At 48.8% G+C, this 19,849-nt stretch overlaps 1 long non-coding RNA gene across 1 annotated transcript in view; it reads right to left on the bottom strand.

Moving 5' to 3' along the window:
* Positions 1-11,829, bottom strand: part of LOC139362715 (uncharacterized) — a 52,112-nt gene extending 40,283 nt beyond the window's left edge. The window contains exon 1 of the long non-coding RNA XR_011621910.1: positions 11,539-11,829. This is a non-coding gene — a long non-coding RNA (uncharacterized lncRNA). The remainder of the gene's footprint in view (positions 1-11,538) is intronic.
* Positions 11,830-19,849: the final 8,020 nt, after the last annotated feature.

Here is a 19,849-nt window from a genome sequence, read left to right as displayed (position 1 = left end):
AGTGGCATGGGGTAGGTGAGTGGTGTCCCTGGGTGTGAAGACAAGGGGGCATGTTTACATCTGAGGCTGATGTAAATTAGAGAGCTTGGGCAGCCCACAGGTGATTCAGAAATAGGGATAAGACCAGGTATTTAGAGAGAAAATGGAGACATACATCCGGCCAGGCACGGTGGCTCATGCCTATAATTCCAACACTTTGGGAGGCTGAGGTGGGCAGACTGCCTAAGCTCAGGAGTTTGAGATCAGCCTGGGAAACATAGTGAAACCCCGTCTCTACTAAAAATACAAAAATCAGGGCCAGGCACGGTGGCTCACGCCTGTAATCCCGCACTTTGGGAGGCCGAGGCTGGCAGATCACCAGGTCAAGAAATCAAGACCATCCTGGCCAACGTGGTGAAACCCCATCTCTACTAAAAGTACACAAATTAGCTGGGTGTGGTGGTGTGTGCCTGTAATCCCAGCTACTCGGGAGGCTGAGGCAGGAGAATTGCTTGAACTTGAGAGGCAGAGGTGGCAGTGAGCCGAGATTGCGCCACTGCACTCCAGCCTGGTGACAGAGCGAGACTTTGTCTCAAAGAAAAAAAAAAACAAACAAGACATAGGCAGGAAGCGTCATCTGCCTAGAGGGAAAGGGTTTTCTTTTGTTTCAAGATGGGAAAGACTTCAAAGTATTTAGTTGATGATGAGAAAAAAAAAAATTAAAGAGTAAAGATTTAAGAGAGACAACGCCTTCCCAACCAAAGCCCAGATGCCGGATTTGGTTGGTTCTTAAACACTCCAGCTTGAAAAGAACACCACACCACCACACCGCCATGAGACGGGGGACTAGCCCGCACACCTGCTCAGGGTGACGCTCTGGAGTCCCAGTGCCATCAATTTTACCTTGAGCCTCACGAACCAATTGGCTCAATCATTAAGCCCAGGCCTCTCTACTGTACCCACCCCACCCAGGGGCGTGGGGCCCTCTGATGAACAGGTGACATTAAAGCAAATGAACGTTGACTCATAGCCTACTAAGCTTACATGCTTGATTACGTTTCATTTTCCCAGTAGTCCTGAGTAGGCATTACTATTCCCATTGTAAAGATGAATACGCTAAGGCTCAGAGAAAGTCTATATCAAGCAGGAAAAGGCAGAACAGGGAACCAAACCTGGATCGTATTTCAGCATTCATTTTCCCTTCATTCCAGACCTCAGGGAATATATTCTAATGCCCCCAGAGACAAGAAAATTATGTCCCAGTACCTCCAGAATTAGAGAAAGATGACCAGGCTTTTTCCTGATACCTCCCTAGATTTTCACAATTACAGAAACATGGTCCTCTACCTCCGGAACCACAGAAACCTGAACCTACATAACCTGTCCAACTTGCTTCTCTTGAAACCCAGAAACTTTCTACAGTTGCTCCTGAAGTTTCTCACCTGTCATGGAACTTCAGAGCTGCTGAGAGCTGCAGTACCATAAAAAAGCAGAGAGAAGAGAGCTGGTCTGGTTGAAGGGGTGGGAAGGGGACAGGGAAGCCCTTGCTTGGACTCTTAGCTCCAGTTATTCCCATTAAACTTGAGGTGCCTCCAGAAATCCCAGGACTTCTCTGAACACAGTTTAACAATCACAGCTATTAATCAGTTTTGGTTTTGTTTTTGTTTTGAGACGGAGTTTTACTCTTGTTGCCCTGGCTAGAGTGAAATGGCATGATCTCGGTTCACTGCAACCTCTGTCTTCCAGATTCAAGTGATTCTCCTGCCTCAGCCTCCCGAGTAGCTGGGATTACAGGCATGCGCCACCATGCCTGGCTAATTTTTATTTTTAGTAGAGACAGGGTTTTTCCATGTTGGTCAGGCTGGCCTCAAACTGCCAACCTCAGGTGATCCACCTGCCCCAGCCTCCCAAAGTGATGGGATTACAGGCGTGAGCCACCATGCCTGGCCTTTTTTTTTTTTTTTTTTTTTTAATGAAAATTTTGGGCCGGGCACGGTGGCTCACGCCTGTAATCCCAGCGCTTTGGGAGGCCGAGGCAGGCGGGTCACAAGGTCAGGCGATCGAGACCACGGTGAAACCCCGTCTCTACTAAAAATACAAAAAATTAGCCGGGCGCAGTTGTGGGCGCCTGTAGTCCCAGCTACTCAGGAGGCTGAGGCAGGAGAATGGCGTGAACCCGGGAGGCGGAGCTTGCAGTGAGCCGAGATCGCGCCACTGCACTCCAGCCTGGGCGACAGAGCGAGACTCCGTCTCAAAAAAAAAAAAAAAAAAAAAAAAAAGAAAATTTTGAAGCTCAAAAAAGTAAAGTGGCCTGCCTAGGGTTACAAAGAAAGCTTAAATGAACTACAAATCCCAATAACTGTTTATTTCACAGCTACTAAATCCAGCTTCCTCTGATAGACTGCTAGCTGCTTAACCCAACCCAATACCAATGCCCCTTCTCCCACTTAGTAACAAACCCCACATTTATTCAGAGTAACACTGTTCCCTGGACTAAATTTCCCAGCCTCTCTTCAATTTGGACTGGCCATGTTAAGTTCTAGCCAAACAGATGTAAGCAAAAATATAGTATGGTTCTTTCAGGAAGAAGAACATAGGCCCTTCTTCTCCCTTCCCTCTGTCCTGCTGCCTGGAAGTCAGATGTGATGGCTGGAGCTCCAGCAGTCAGTTTGGACCATGAGGATGAGACACAGCTTAGGGAGGGCAGTCAGAAAACTAGAGAGTCTGAGTGATGAGGATGCTGACATAATAGACCTCAACTATATACATGAGAAACAATTTTATGTATCTTGTTTAAGTTGTGATTGTTGCAGCTGAATCTAAACTAACTGGTAAAAATCAAGAATTGCTTCAACTATTTTCTCTAAGCCTTAATGACAATCCTCAAATAGACAGCCTGAATGTATCTCTGGGGCTTGGGAAGGTATAGCCAGCAACTTCCTGCTCACTCTGAAAGCCCCTGTGTACTGTATTTCCACAGCCAGGAGAGGCAACATTGCTCAGTCCTTGGAGGACCAGGTCATACAGGTTCATCAGGGTTTTCTAAGTCTATGTTCTGGACTCTATTTCCAGAACTCCAGCCACCTCCTGAGCCTTCAAGCTACTGTTTTCCCCTAACCCTCAGAAAACCCCTGAGGTTTTGTAATTATGAACTCCAAACATGGGGCACCAAAACTCAAAAGAAATCAGGAAAAGCAGCTCCTTAACCTTGTCCGAAGAAGCTCAGTAAAAATATAAACAGTAGCCGTGAGTGAGGCAAACACAAATCTGTAAACATAAAGAGATTAGAAGCCAGGCATGGTGGTTCACACCTGTAATCCCAGCACTTTGAAAGGCCAAGGTGAGCAGATCATGTGGTCAGGAGTTCGAGACCAGCCTAACCAACATGGTGAAACCCCGTCTCTACTAAAAATACAAAAATTAGCCAGGCGTGGTGGCATGTGCCTGTAATCCCAGCTACTCAGGAGACTGAGGCAGGAGAATCGCTTGAACCCAGGAGGCAGAGGTTGCAGTGAGCCAAGATCGCGCCATTGCACTCCAGCCTTGGCAACAGAGCGAGACTCTGTCTAAAAAAAAAAAAAAAAAAAAGAGAGAGAGAGAGAGAGAGACAGAGAGAGATATTTACATTCAATAGGGATTAAAAAATCATTAGAATGGGAACCTTGAAACTTCAGTAAGGATTTTCCTGTTAAAAAACAACAAATTCGTCTGGGAGCAATGACTCACGCCCCTAATCCCAATACTTTGGGAGGCCGAGGCAGGTGGATCACCTGAGGTCAGGAGTTCAAGACCAGCCTAGCCGACGTGGTGAAACCCCTTCTCTACTAAAAATACAAAAATTAGCCGGGCGTGGTGGCAGGTGCCTGTGATCCCGGCTATTCAGAAGGCTGAGGCAGGAGAATCACTTGAACCTGGGAAGCAGAGGTTGCAGTGAGCCAAGATCACGCCACTGCACTCCAGCCTGGGCGACAAAGCCAGACTCTGTCTCAAAACAAAAACAAAAACAAAACAACAAATTCAACCTGACTGGAGAACCAGAACATGGGAGACCCCCCATTCGCTTCCCACTGATGAGAAGTGTCCTAGGAATCACAGCAGCTGGTGTCTGAGATCAACAGCTCCCCCAGTCACTAAAGCGCTACCCTGCCTTTCACTCTCTAGCCCCAGAGCTGGGACAGGAGCAGGTATGGGGACATTGTCCCTGTTAGCAGAGGGAACATGGCTGCTTGTCAGTGCCTTATCCCACTGTCAGGGCAGCTGTCTGGGATGTGAGGGGAGACTGCATGAACCCCCATATTTGTGAAACTGAGGCAAAAGGAAGTTCACTTCCTGAAAGGGATGAACTAGTCAGGCATGACATCTACAATCACCTCACTTATGAGGCTGCAACAGAGGGGTGCTTGTCTACAGAGGACATTAGCTACATGGGCGATGGCCCCGGGCAGATGACAGCCACGCTCGCCCATGGCACTGAGCATACCATGGTGCCCGGTGACAACACTGGGATCGTGTCTGGAAGCTCTAGATAACTTTGCTTCCCAGGGCTGCTAACACTGACTGGGGAGGACCCTCTGATGTTACAAAAGCCAAAAACGGCACACCCAGTCTGTTTCACCAACCTGATTTCCATCTAGGAAGTAAGTTCTTGTTTCTCTTAAAATGCGACTCCCAGAACTGAACATAATAAATACTTCATTCCTAGGACCCTAAATGGTCCGATGGGGCCATTACTTCCCTTTTACTTTCCAGCAACGTGACTTCCATCTTCCGTGGCAGTGGGAAAGCACCTGACCTGGCGTCTTATTCCACTCCTGCCACTTAATGACCGAAGCCTCTTTGAGATTCAGACTCTTTGGCTGTCAATGGGGGTAAACATACCCTGCCTATCACTGTGAATCATTCTGAAGGTCGTATGCTCATATACCCAGTTTCCAGCAGTCTGGGGAGATGTGAGATCCCTTTGCACTGACACCCCATGTCACAATGATTCTGAGGCCCCAGATGAATGCAGGCCCTCAGCCCCAGCCCTGCAGAAGTATTCCCTGGGTCTTTCAAGGAGTCCACAAAAGGGTCCCCCACATCTGTTGAACCAATTAGTCCCAGTCATCATTGTATCCTTCTTCTGGCCTGGCTTCTGTGGCTTGAGGTCCACCAATAGGAGCTTTGGGGCCACTACCTCTAATAGCACAGTGCCCATGGGGCTGCCGGGCTCCAGGCCCGGGGTTCCGTCAGTGCTCTAGACCTCTACACCCTGTGTGACCCAGCAGTGCTGATTCTGTGCACGGATGGAGAAAATGCACCTTCCACCCTCAGCCACTCCGTTAGCTCCTACAAGCAACTTTCAGCAACTGCCAAAAAAACAACCACTGACAAAAACACCGGTTTCCACAGGAGTGAGCTCAGCTGTTCACACCTTCAGACAATATCTCCCCTGGACTCAGGACTGCCTCAGCCTACATGCCTGATTAATACGCCCAAGCCAAAACTGTGAAGCCCCTCAGAGGGGAACAACAAGAGCGCAGCTGCCTGTCCCAGAGGCCTTCATGAAACCAAAGGACTTCACCTCCACAGTGAACTGAAACATCCACCTCCAAACCCAGAAAACTGCTGGCCACTTTCAAAAGACACCTCCTCCTCCCTCTCAGGACCTGGCACTGTGGCCTAAGCCACCTCTGTCCACGTTGGAGGAGGGACCACCTAGGGAAAAAGAATAAAGGGTTCAGAGTCAAAAAATACTGTTGATTGCAATGTGGCAGAGGTGCTAGGGCACTGGGGGAACACATAAGTTCAGAGAAAATCAGACAAATGTAAAAAAGAAGCTACCATTAAGTCCAGACGGAGAAAAGGGTTGTTTAATCACAGAGTGTTGTCCTAGAACACTGCATGGCTCAGAGGTGAACAGCTCGCCTCTGTGAACAGTCGTCATTTATTTCATAAAGTACTGGAATACAAGGATACAGAAGGGGGTATGGGAAGGAGAGCGTCTCCTCCGCTACCATGATTGGAAGTTAACAAGTAGTGTGCAAAGTCGAAAATCAAGAAATAGTAATGTGGCTGGACGTGGTGGCTCACGACTGTAATTGCAGCACTTTGGGAGGCTGAGGCGAGTGGATCACCTGAGGTCAGGAGCTCGAGACCAGCCTGGCCAACATGGTGGAACCCTATCTCTACTAAAAATACAAAAATTAGCCAAGCATAGTGGTGCACTCTTGCAATCCCAGCTACTTGGGAGGCTGAGGCAGGAGAATCACTTGAACCTGGGAGGCAGAGGTTACAGTGAGCTGAGGTTACCCCACTATACTCCAGTCTGGGCAACAGAGTGAGACTCCGTCTCAAAAAAAAAAAAAAGAAGAAAGAAAGAAAAAGAAAATAAATAGTAATGTAAGCATATTGTTTAGAAAAATGGTAGAAAATACAAGAAAAATGGCTACAGAGTTGGCAGTGCCGGCCTCCAGGAAGACAGCCTTGGGGAACAAGAGGCTGAGAGTAATTATAATTTTTCATTATACTTTTTAATGTATATTTATTCTACTTTGCTGTTTATAGCTATGTACATGTGGCATTCTGTTAGAGATAATTTTATATAAAACAGGTCCTCACCAGGCATGATGGCTCACACCTGTAATCCCAACAATTTGGGAGGCCAAGGTGGGCAGATCACTTGAGCCCAAGAGTTTGAGACCAGCTTGGACAACACAGTGAGACCTCACCTCTTAAAAAAGTTTAAAACGTTAGCCAGGCAGGTGGCGTGTGTCTGTAGTCCCAGCTGCTCAGGAGCCTGGGAGGTAGAGGCAGCAGTAAGTCATGATTGTGCCACTGCACCCCAGTCCTTGTGACAGAGCAAGACCCTGTCTCAAAAAAAGAAAACAAAGAAAAAAAAAGGAAAATGAAAGAAAACAGATTTTCTCAGCCTCTACAAAGGCAGGTTTCAAAAACCTCAGGGCTCTATCACAGTCAAGGCTATCATCAGATACGTGGCCACGTGTATTACTTTGCTAGAGCAAAGTAACAAAGTACTACAGACTGGGCAGCCTAAACAACAGCAAAGCATTGTTTCACAGTTCTGGAGGCTGGACGACCGAGATCCGGATGTCGGTAGGATGGGTTCTGTCTGAGTGCTGTGAGCGAGAATCTGTTCCAGGCCTCTCCCTGAGCTGTTGGTGGTTGCCAGCAATCTGTGGGGTTCCTTGGCTTGCAGAAGTAGCACCCCGATCTCTGCCTTCATCTTCACATGCCATTCTCCCTGTGTGCATATCTGTGCTCAAATTTCCTTCTTCAGTTTTTGTTTTTATTTTTATTTTTGAGATGGGGTCTCACTGTGTTGCCCAGGCTGGGGTGTAGTGGTGCAATCATAGCTCACTGTAGCCTTGACCTCCCTGGCTCAAGCAATCCTCCTACCTCAGCCTCCTGAGTAAGCTGGGACCACAGGCATATGACACTGCACCTAGCTAGTTTTTTTTAAAAGGTTGTATTTTCTGTAGAGATGGGGTCTCACTAGGTTGCCCAGACTGGTCTCAAACTCCTGGACCCAATTGATCCTCCTACCTCAGCCTCCCAAAGTTCTAGGATTATAGGCAGGAGCCACTGTACCCGGCCTAATGGATCAGGGACCACCCTACTCCAGTAGGAACTCATCTTAACTAATCACATGTGCAATGTCCGTATTTCTAAATAAGGTCACATTTTGAGGTACTGGGGGTAAGGACTTCAGCAATGTAGGGGGCAGTGGTGGTAGGAAGAACACAATTTAGCCCATCGAACTATTAAAACTGTGGAGTGTTATTATCATATACTGTAAAACAAATTGGCCATCCTGCAGGTCCTGTGTCTCAGCATGGCTGCCTTCCTATAATACTGACAGGTACACTTGCTCCCAGAGCTCCCAATTCAACTCTGCGACAGCCCCAACTCTCCTCATTTCTCCCTGAACACACACCCACTGAGAGGTACTCTTGCTCCCTCCCCTCAGCCCCCACATTAACACCTGTTGCCCTGTGGTGCTACTGTGCCTATGTCCTGATTCCTTTGCACAGATCCCTGCTCGCTAGATGAGCCCCATCCATTCTCCCTCTGCCACCGATTCAGCCAGTCCTTTCCAAAAGCTCCTTCTCCTTAGATCAGGGGTGTCCGATCTTTTGGCTTCCCTGGGCCATACTGGAAAAAGAAGAATTGTCTTGGGCCACACATAAAATACACTAACAATAGCTGATGAACTAAAATAAATAAATAAAAATAAATCACACACAAAAAAAGGCTCATGACATTTAAAGAAAGTTAACAGATTTGCGTTGGACCACATTCAAAGCCGTCCTGGGCCACAGGCAGCCCATGGGCTGGACAAGCTTGCCTTAGATAGAGACCAGGAAGCCCCCAACTTCCCCCATAATAGAACTTGTAAACTGAATCTCAGCACAAAAAGATCATCCTCCAGCGGCTGAGTACACTAGAAGCCTGAGTCCTCTGCTCATGGGGCCACTTACTAGTTGGGTAACAGACAACTTAACCTCCCTGTGGCTGTTTCCCTACCTGTAAAGTGGGACTAATAATAGTAACCCACATCATAGGCTTACATGACATAAAGCATGTGAATCTCCTAGCACAGTGCCTAGAACACAGTAGGTATTCAATACATACCATTTGTTACTATTTTACTATTACCAGTTGTTACTGCTTGTTATCTTCTTTCATTGCATCATGTCCAGAGCAAAGCCTGGCTGTGCTAGACCCCCAAACCGCCTTTGACTCAAAAGAGAGGCCCTCCCCCCGGGCTGGGCGTGGTGGCTCACACCTGTAATCCTAGCCCTTTGGAAGGTCAAGTTGGAAGGATCCCTTGAACCCGGGAGTTCAAGACCAGCCTGGGCAACACAAGAAGACCCTGTCTGTAATTAAAAAAAAAAAAAAAAGCTAGGCGCGGTGGCTCACACCTGTAATCCCAGCACTTTGGGAGGCCAAGGCGGGTGGATCACCTGAGGTCAGGAGTTCGAGACCAGCTTGGCCAACATGGTAAAACCCCATCTCTACTAAAAATACAAAAAAAAATTAACCAGGCGTGGTGGCAGGTGCCTGTAATCCCAGCTACTTGGGAGGCTGAGGCAGCAGCATTGCTTGAACCCCAGAGGCAGAGGTTGCAGTGGCTGAGATGGCGCTACTCCACCCCTGCCTGGGCAACGGAGTAAGACTCTGTCTCAAAAAAAAAAACAAAAAAAAGAGAGAAGCCCCCCCTGGGGCTGTGCTGTGCATCTCAGCTATCAATGCTTCTGCATCCTCCTGGTTCTGTCCTGCTAACAACCAACAGGACAGCTCAACCTGCCTGCTTTCCTCCTGGTCTCCCAGGGCACATCTGTCTCTGGAACAGCCCTCATCCCACTCTGCCTCACTCACACGATTCCTATTAGTCTCTTAACTCAGCATGGTCTTCGGGAGGACATCCTTCAACGCAAAAGCAGCACTTTTAAAACATGTTTAAAAAGTGATTTAGTAAATACTGTTGTTTTGTGAAATTTTTAAAGACAAAGTCAAGTTACGTTACCCATGCCATAAAAATGAAAGCAAAAACAGAAACCCATATTCCATTCCATTTAAAAGTCACTGACACCCAAACACCCAGCCGAGGGCTCAGCAGCTTGTTCTTGCAATGTTTTACAGTGAGAAAGGAAGGAACATAAAGCCTAGGAGTGGATCTCTAGAGAAAGACATTGTATATTTTGTCTGAAAGCATCTGACTTACGAACTCCACTTCCAATACCATTTGGAGATGGTTCTAACCAGAGAGAAGCAAAACCCTAAAACATTTCTCAAACAGTTCTTCAAGACCTGCTGCCTAAGATTCTTATAGTACTTGCCACAGCAATATAGAGAACTTTCAAGCTTCTTATTTGTAATAAAAACTGTCAAGAGGCCAGGCGCGGTGGCTCACGCCTGCAATCCCAGCACTTTGGGAGGCCAAGATGTAGGGATCACCTGAGGTCAGGGCATTCGAGGCCAGCCTGGCCAACACGGGAAACCCCGTATCTACTAAAAAATACAAAAAAAAAAAAAAAAAAAGAAAGAAAGAAAAGCTGGGCACGGTGGCTCACACCTGTAATCCCAACACTTTGGGAGGCCGAAGCGGGCAGTTCACAAGGTCAGGAGTTCAAGACCAGCCTGAGCAACATGGTGAAACCCTGTCTCTACTAAAAATATAAAAATTAGCCGGGTGTGGTGGCGCATGCCTATAATCCCAGCTACTCAGGGGACTCAGGCAGGAGAATCACTTGAACCTGGGAGGAGGAGGTTGCAGTGAGCCAAGATGACGCCATTGCACTCCATCCTGTGTGACAGAACGAGACTCCATCTCAAAATAAAATAAAAAAAAAAATTAGCTGTGTGTGGCGGCGGAAGCCTGTAATCCCAGCTATTCAGAAGGCTGAAGCAGGAGAATCGCTTGAACCCAGGAGGCGGAGGTTGCAGGGAGCCTAGATTGTGCCACCACACTCCAGCCTGGGTGATAAGACCGAAACTCTGTCTCGGGCAAAAAAAAAAAAAAAGGGTGACAAGTACAACAGTTCATTGCACATTTACCGTGTGCCAGACACTCATCTGTTTTGTGTGGTTTGACTCATTTAAATAAACCAATTAACTTTTAGAGAAGGAGCAGTTCAGGAAGGAAGGCTTTCAGTCACATAGCTGTGTGACCCTAGGCCTTCAATTTCTCTTCTATAAAGTGGGGACAATACCCACCTAATAGTTATTGTGAGGATTAAACAAGACAAATGTAGGTATAGCACTTTCACCCAAGGTTTTCCAATGTCATTTCATAGGCATAAAGAATCGAATGATACATTTGAGAAGTACGTACTGTATTAATGAAAAAAATGAACAAACCAGGAAATGGAAAATTTTTAGATTTGTTTTGGCCTGTTTCAATCTGCCCTTCAATATGTCCGTCCTGGTGGAGGTGACCTTGGACTGGCGCTTGACTCCCCATAGCCAGTCTCTGCTAAGCCCTGTCACCACATCAAAGGGGCCACCGAGACAACGTGAAGTCAGAGGAACCCCAATCCTGCCCACACTTCAAAGGGGCTCCTCTTCCGGAAGTTGTTACAGCATTCCTTTCAAGGAGGGTAAACAACGAAACAGCTCCAGGAGCTCACAGCTCGCTGCAGCTACATCAAACTGGCCTCCACGCTGGGATGTGGAGCTCTCTGGAGCCCAAACAGCACACCCAATAATGAAAATGTCGCTCTGCCGAGAGCAAGTCGGCCCTGCTGCCTTCCCATTTCACCCTTACACTAATGAGCACCAGGAAGCGCCGCTCCCAGGGCGCGCCCTCAAACGGCGTCTGGCCCTGAGCAGGTGGCACCCCTCTCTTCCTCTCTGCCCTCTGTCAAGACCACACCACGACTGTTTTGATTCCTGGGCTTCCGCCCTTTAGTTTACACATGTGATGATTCCGTTTGACAATCGCAACCTGAAATACTCCTCTTCTGGGCTGGAGGTGGGGTAGGGGGGTGGGGGTGGCGGAAGGAGGGCCCTCAAACAAAGACCCGCTTTCTCCTGAACAGGTGTCATGAGACCAACCTTTGACCTCCGGCTCCTTGGCCTCCGGGAGCGGGCCCTGGGCTGATACGGCGGTGGACGTGCAGGGCAGCGGGCCCGCGCCCACCAGCTGTGGCCCAGTTTCTAGTAAGAGAGGGACAGAGACAGGCTGAGACCGGCTGGGGAGTTTCCCGACGCTCAGCAATCCCCTAGGGGGGCGGCGCAGAGGACTGACCCTTTTGTGGGCCCTCGGGTCCCCCCGTGGTACCCGCTGGCGCGCTCGTCCCCTGCCACCCCCAGATCTCTGTGCACTCCCCACCCCCGGGCGTTGGCACTGCCCCTCGGCGCGCTCTCGCCTCCCCCGGACCCGGAGCACCGCGCACTCCATCCCGCAACGCGCACATCCCCCTACCCCCGCGCGTCCACACCTCTGCGGCGCCCCGCGCCCCCACAACCCTACACCGCGCCCCCAGGGCGGGGCCGGATGCGCAGACGTGCAGCACGTGCGCTGCGCAGCGATTGGCAGCGCCGCCCCCACCCCGCCCAGCCAGGGAAAGGGCGTCCAGTGCGCGGCCGCCGCTGCTGGTCCCGCTGGCAGGGGCTGTCGGGGCGCGCGGGCCGGGCTGCGGGGGTCGCCGCCCGAAGTGGCCGGGGAGCAATGACAGCCCGATGGGGAAGGACGGCGGCTTCCCTAGAGGGCCGATTATCTGGCTCGGAGCTGGGAGGCGTAGGGGCCGTAGGTGCTGCTCCTGCGGAGTGGAAATACTTTCTGCGAGTGGTGCGCACGTGTTTCCACTTTATTTGGTTGTCACCTGGGGCCCAGTGCACTTAAACTCCGGCGTTATTCGGGACCGAGCCAGGAGGCCACTGCACCCTTCAACCTGCGGATGGGGGGAGAAGTTAGGAAGGGGACTGACAAAAGTGACAGAGGCGCAGCTCGCGTTCGTGGCCCGGGAAGTGATGCTCAGTTGTGGGTTGGGGACCAGAAAGATGCCCATCGCGGGACTGGGCGATGAGGGCGCCAATTTGAGCCGAAGCTACTGTTGCCCGGCCCGGGACGGCTGCCGGGCAGGCAGGATCTGCAGGCGCGCGGCCGGGACGCGCAGGGAGCGCGCAGGGAGCGGTGGGGCTTCCCGGCAGCTTCGGGGACATGGGCAGGAAAGGGCACACAACAGTAAGTGACTCTCAGCTGTGAACCTCGGCTGAGACTGCCTCGCCTCATCCCAGCAGCAGCCAGCCAATGAAAAATAGGCTGAGGGTGTTCCCGAGCCAATGGAAGCCCGCGGGCCGTGAGGACTTGCCACTAGAAACGTTTCGGGTGTCCCGGCCCGGAGACTTCTGTGTGTTTGTTAGGGAGGCGGGGGGCGTCTTTCCAGCAGTCCAGGACAGGTGTGTGCCTAGGCGGATTAGAGCGCCTGCTGTTTGTAAGGCCCCTGCCGTGGCGGGTGGAGGGGGAAGGGAGGACACGGGGAGGGTAGAGGTGAGGTATCTGGGAGCTGGCGAAGGGTTTCTCCCGCTTTCTGTGTCCTGCGTCACTTTCCTTTCTGTTAACGGTGGTCTTCCCTTTGTGTCGCGCTTGATCGTTTCTAAATTGCTTTCCCATGCGTTACTTTACCCAGCCATCACTGTAACAAACAAGATAGGTTTGATTACTCATTTTACCAGCAGGGGAAGTGAGGCTCAGGTAAGTTAAATCCTATGCACATAGTGGCACAGCTGCTTAGTACAGGTTTGGGACTGGAACTCAGGTGCCCCGACGACAAATCCAGGGCTCTTTAAATACATCAAAGGAAGGAAACCAGGTGTGTTTTATGATCCTGGTGCCAAGGGCACACCCAGTGATTAAAATGAAATCCAGAAGGACTGGGTGAGTTTTATTTCCCCTCAGTCACGCTCTTTCAGGTTGAACCTTTGCAACACAGGTTTGCTCTGCTCTTACACACCATGCCTTAAGATTAAGAGAGTCCACTGACTGCCAGAAAAGCCAGAAGTAAAAAATAGAATGTGTGTAGAGGCGGGCGGGTTACTCACTGTGCATTTCCTCCTTACCCACACCCTCAGGCCACCTTGAGACCGGTGGTCCTCTCTCATGTTGATCCCCCACCTGCAGATACTGTTTCCTGTTCCATGGACTGGGCTCGGCCTGCCTAAAATAGGCTGCACCCAAGAAGCCTGTACCTCCACCATTGCCATTATCCCAGCCACGAGGAAATAAACACCTCCCTCCCCGCCCCTGCACAGCTACTATTTATTTATTTACTTATTTATTGAGTCTCGCTCTGTCACCCGGGCTGGAGTGTTGTAATCTTGGCTCACTGCAACCTCCTTCTCCCGGGTTCAAGCGATTCTCCTGCCTCCGGCTTCCAAGTAGCTGGGACTGCAGGCGCCGGCCGCCACACCGGGCTAATTTTTGTATGTTTAATAGAGACGGGGTTTCTTTTTTTTCCTTTTTTTTTTTTTTTTTGAGACGGAGTCTCGCTCTGTCGCCCAGGCTGGAGTGCAGTGGCCGGATCTCAGCTCACTGCAAGCTCCGCCTCCCGGGTTTACGCCATTCTCCTGCCTCAGCCTCCCGAGTAGCTGGGACTACAGGCGCCCGCCACCTCGCCCGGCTAGTTTTTTGTATTTTTTAGTAGAGACGGGGTTGCACCGGGTTAGCCAGGATGGTCTCAATCTCCTGACCTCGTGATCCGCCCGAGTCGGGGTTTCACCATGTTGGCCAGGCTGGTCTCGAACTCCTGACCTCAGGTGATCCTCCCACCTCGGCCTCCCAACGTGCTGGGTTTACAGGCATGAACCACTGAGCCCGGCCAAGGCTACAACGTTTTTAATAGGAGTGTTGCTCCTAGAGGATTTGTCAGTCGGGGCCTTGCTGTGTCTCTGCTATGGTGCCTGACGAAGTCTCTGGATCTTTTCAGCAAAGCAGATGATGCTCAGTGGTTCCCGGGGCTGAATGCCCATCACAGTCATCTGTCAAGCCTTTTAAAAATACACATCACTGAGCGCATCTCTGGATTGGGATTCAGCAGGTCCCGGGCGCGTGTTATGTTTTTTGTTTTAAATACTGAAGTGATTTAGATGACCAGTCAGATTTGAAACCCACAGATATAAAATGACTTCCATCTGAAAAGTCTGAAATAACTCAAAGCTGAAATTGGAGGCTTTTTGGTCAGATGGGAACTTGTCATTCAGAGGTCCATCATGCCTAAGAATGTGAAGAATGACAACTCTATTCATAAGAGGGCCCAAAGGGGAACTAAAACGCTTTGTGGTAGGAATATCCTATGCTGAGTAATCTAGGGCCTTAGGGGAATTTAGGGTTTGGGAACTGATACTGGGTGTGAACTGATTTTATTTTCACTAAAATAAAACTAAGAAATCGTCAAAGTCAGTGGCTTACATCCTACACAACTTGTATTCCTATCAATGGATGCTATTTGCTTTGTTTTCATTTATCAGCCCTTGCTTTCTAGACCTGCGCTGTCCAGTACATTAGCCACTAGCCACATGGGGCTATTGAGCACTTGAAGGCTGTCTAGTCCAAGTTGAGATGTGTTGTATGTGTCAAACAAACATTAGACTTCAAAGACTCAGTAAGGAAAAAATGTAATCATTAATACTTTCAACATTGATTATGTATTAAAATATTTTGGATCCGTTGGGTTAGGTCAAATACATTATTACAATTAATTTCAGCTTTTTCTCTCTTTCTTTTCTTTCTTTCTTTCTTTTTCTTTCTTTCTTTTTTTCTCTTTCCTTCCCTCCTTTCTTTCCCTCCCTCCCTCTCTCTCTTTCCTTCCCTTTCTTCTCCCTCCCTCTCTTTCTCTTTCTCTCCCTCCCTTCTTTCTTTCTCTCTCTCCCCCTTCCTTCCTTCCTTTCTTTCTTTCTCTTTCCTTCTCTCCCTTCTTTCTCTTTCTTTCTTTCTCTTTCCTTCCCTCCCTTCTCCCTCTCTCTCTTTCTTTCTTTCTCTCCCTCCCTTCTTTCTCTCTCTCTCTCCCTCCCTTCCTTCCTTTCTTTCTCTTTCCTTCCCTCCCTTCTTTCTCTCTCTCCCTCTTTCTTTCTCTCTCTCCCTCTTTCTTTCTCTTTCCTTCCCTCCCTTCTTTTCCTTCCCTCCTTCCTTCCTTCCTTTAGTTCCTTCCTTCCTTCCTTCTTTCCTTCCTTCCCTCCTTCCCTCTTTCCTTCTCTTTCCTTCTCTTCTCTTCTTTCTTCATCTCACTGTCTCCCAGGCTGAAGTGCAGTGACACCATCATAGCTCACTACAGCCAGGAGTTCCTGGGCTCCAGTGATCCTCCTGCCTCAGGCTCCTAAGCAGCTAGGACTACAGGCATGCCCCACCATCCCCTGGCTAATTTTTTTTTTTTTTAGAGGTGGGGGTCTCATTATGTTGCCCAAGGTGGCCTCAAACTCCTGGCCTCAAGCAGTCCTCCCACCTCACCCTCCTTAATAGCTGGGACTATAGGCGTGAGCCACCACGCCCCAGCTTTTTACTTTTATTGCTTTAATATGCCTAGTAGGACATTTTTAATTACATATTTGGCTTGTGGAGGCTGGGAACATTGTTGATATGGATGACAGAGGTATATGTTTGTGTGTGTGTTGTTGAAATTCATCAAACTGTGTCCTTAAGTTTTGTGTACTTTACTGCTCTATGTAAGTAAAAGTCAGTTTAAATATTAAACAGTACAGGCCAGGTGTGGTAGGATCACACCTGTAATCCCAGCACTTTGGGAGGCCAAGGTGGGTGGATCACTTTAGGTCAGGAGTTTGAGACCAGCCTGTCCAACATGGTGAAACCCCCTCTCTACTAAAAATACAAAAATTAGCTGGGCATGGTGGCAGGTGCCTGTAGTCCCAGCTACTTGGGAGGCTGAGGCAGTACAATCATTTAAACCAGGGAGGCGGAGGTTGCAGTGAGCCGAGATGGCACCATTGCACTTCAGCCTGGCGACAGAGTGAGACTCCATCTAAAAAAAAAAATTAAACAATAAACAATGGCTTCCTGGTGTGTTTAGAGTAAAATCTAAGCTCTCATTGGCCACCAAGACTCTGCCCACTCCTTCACCTCATCCTGTCCCATCTTCCCTGTGGCTCGCTGGCCTCCCTGCTCTTCAAATCCGCCCTGTTCACATCCACTTCGGGGCATTGGCATTTGCCTTTTTGTCTACTTAGAAGGTTTTTCCTCCAGATTTTCTTTACATGGCTAGTTATTTGTCATCATTCAGATCTCAACTCAAGTACAGCCTCCTTCTTCCTTGACCACCTCTGTCAGGTAAGATGCTTTTGGTCAAAAGAACAAGAAACCCGACTGGGTGAGTTGGCTCATTCCTGTAATCCCAGCACTTTGGGAGACCAAGGCAGGTGGATCACCTGAGGTTAGGAGTTTTGAGACCAGCCTAGCCAACATGGCGAAACCCCGTCTCTACTAAAAATACAAAATTAGATGGGCGTGGTGGCACACGCCTGTAATCCCAGCTACTCAGGAGGCTGAGGCAGGAGAATTGCTTGAACCTAGGAGGTGGAGGCTGCCGTGAGCCAAGATCACACCATTGCACTCCAGCGTGGGCAAAAAGAGTGAAACTCCGTCTCAAAACAAACAAGAAACCCCAGCTGGTGTAAACACAGAATGGAGTTTATTGGCTTGGGAACTAAAAAGTCCAAAAGAAAATCAGGCTCCAGCTAGGGTACGGTGGGGACCTGGATCCTTTTCCTGTGATTCTCTGGGCACTCCCCTGCATGGGTCACTGAATCCTCAGGCTGACTTCCCAGCCATGAGCAAAATGGCTGCAGCAACCATGAGGTGGGATGCCTCACATGCACATCCCACCCCATCCAGAAAGAGAGTTTCTTGCCTCCCATGCTCAAAGAAAAACCCTGGATTTCACCTAACCAGTCATTTAGCCCAGAGGAACCTCACATGCTCACTGGTGCATCCCTGAAATGTGCTGGTGAGCAGCACCCAGTCACTGCTAAAAGATCCCTGATTAGGCTTAAGCAGCTAAGGCCCCATCCTACACAAATCTCGAGGCTGCCATATATTCAGGAGAAGTGGGTGGGTTCTGTGAAGTTGATAACCAGCAGTGTCTGCTAGATAATCCAACCAGTTGACAACCTGCAGTATCTGCTAGATAATCCAGCCAGTTGACAACCAGCAGTGTCTGCTAGATAATCCAACCAGTTGACAACCCGCAGTGTCTGCTAGATAACCCTACCATTGCAAGTCACTACCTAGACCAGGGCTCAGCAAACTTTTTCTGTAAAGGACTAAATCGTAGATAATTAGGGTTCGTGAGCCTCCTAAGGGTTCTTTTGTTGGATTTGTTTAACAACCCTTTAAAAATATAAAAACTATTCTTAACTCATGGGGCTTACAAAAACAGGCCAAGGGCTAGATTTGGCCCAAAGATAATAGTTTGCCAACCACTCATCTGGATCATTATGATACTTGTGATGTCTACATTGACCTTGTTAACTTGTTTCCCCTGACTATAATCAAAGCTCTTTCAGAGTAGGAACCAAGTTTGTCTTATCCACTACTGTCTTCTCCACACCTAAAATGGTGTTGGCACTTTGGGAGGCCTAGGCAGGAGAGTCATTTGAGCTCAGGAGTTCGGGACCAGCCTGGGCAACATAGCAAGACCTCATCTCTACTAAAAATATAAAAAGTTAGTCAGATGTGGTGGTGTGTGCCTGCAGTCCAAGCTACTCAGGAGGCTGAGGTGGGAGGATCACTTGATTCTATGAGATTGAGGCTGCAGTGAGCCGTGATCATGCCACTGCACTCCAACCTGGATGACAGAGCAAGATCCTGTCTCAAGAAAAACAAACAAAAATACAGTACCAGGCACATGGTAGATGCCCAATAAATATTCACTGGATGAATGACTATGAAAACTTTATCCAGAGCATATCAGGACCCAGTGCCTATCTCTGACCTGGGTTTCTCTGTCCTGTCTGTCTGTGGGACACAGCTGCCCCCATAGTGACCAATGCAGGAACAGACAGGGCTGCTGCTGGTCCACATGGTGCCTTTGTGCAAATCAGAAAAAAGGTCACTATTGCTGGCTGCTGTAGCCCAGCACCCAGGAACACATTGAGTGGGTGAGGGCTGAATTTTAGCCCCTGCCTTCCCTCTTCGAGGGCGTTTTTGGGTGGGATACCTGCCCAGTTGCGTGTGCCGGCTCTGGGATAGAGTGCAGAGCTGGAGTTCTAAGACCTCACCTGCTTTTATTGTTCCCACACCTCTCTGAAAAATGTTTCTGATAGCACTCTGCCTACAGCTTTTACCCTTTTCTCTCACCAACTCCCAATCCCTTCTCTTTCCAGTTCTTTTCAACACAATGACTGTGATTTACATATATTGAACTGAAATTCTCATTTTGTGCTTGGAAGTTCATCCAAGCAGAGTAGAATGTGGCATAAGGGAGACCAGCCTGGGCAACATAGCAAGACCTCATCCCTCCTAAAAATGTACAAAATTAGTCACATGGAGAGGGATTGTGGTTGGAGAGGGATTTCTGTCCTGTGTGCTTACTACACTTGAAGAAAGACCATAAGAAACTCAAAAAAGAAGCAACCAAATCATCAAGGAAATAGTGAAGTTGCCGTAAAAACGCAGTCATGTGTTAAGAGTTCTTCTATTTGGAAAGATAAAGGCTAAGACGGAGGAACATCTGTTTAATCATGGATGTTATGGTTAGGGTGGTCTTGAACTCATTCACCAAATCCTTAAAGAGAACCGGGGAGGGGGTGCTCTGCTTAAAGCTTGAGAGAGTTATGTTTAGGAATAATCAAAGAAAATGTTCCTTCACTTGGTGGGTGGTAGGATCATGGAACTCATTATCCCAAGCGGGAGTCAAGCTGGAAATAAAAAGTCTTGGGGCACTTAGCTGTCGACAGACCCCTAATGACTTATGAAGAGGAACGAGGAGGCCTTGGGATAGGGCAATGTTCTTTGAAGTTGCTGACAAGGAGCATGACTGGTTGTCCATAGGGTGTCCCTGCATGCCCTTCTCAGAGACAGTTTTGAGCTGGGCAAGATGAGGAGCCAAGGCAGCACCCACAACCCCTGGCAATCTGGAAGTTTGCCCTGTTAATGGGGGACAGGGTGGGGGCCTCATACAGGAATGGTTGACTTTCCCAACTCAGTTTTCCTTAGGCCAGCTACCATCTATTGCTGGGAATTCGAGGGTCATCAAAACAAGGAAATGATGTTTGTGGATGTTTTACCTAAATGTCTACACTCTGCATGGGGACCTCGCCTGTTGTCATTATGAGAGCTGACATTTAGTGATTATGTACTGCATGCTGTGATATGCACTTATTTAATGTTTATAGCAATCCCATAAGGTAGGTGCTA

This window comes from Macaca nemestrina, chromosome 4, assembly GCF_043159975.1.
Source record: "Macaca nemestrina isolate mMacNem1 chromosome 4, mMacNem.hap1, whole genome shotgun sequence".
NCBI lineage: Eukaryota > Metazoa > Chordata > Mammalia > Primates > Cercopithecidae > Macaca > Macaca nemestrina.
Note: the sequence above shows the minus strand (reverse complement) of the source record. Positions and strands in the feature narration are given on the sequence as shown.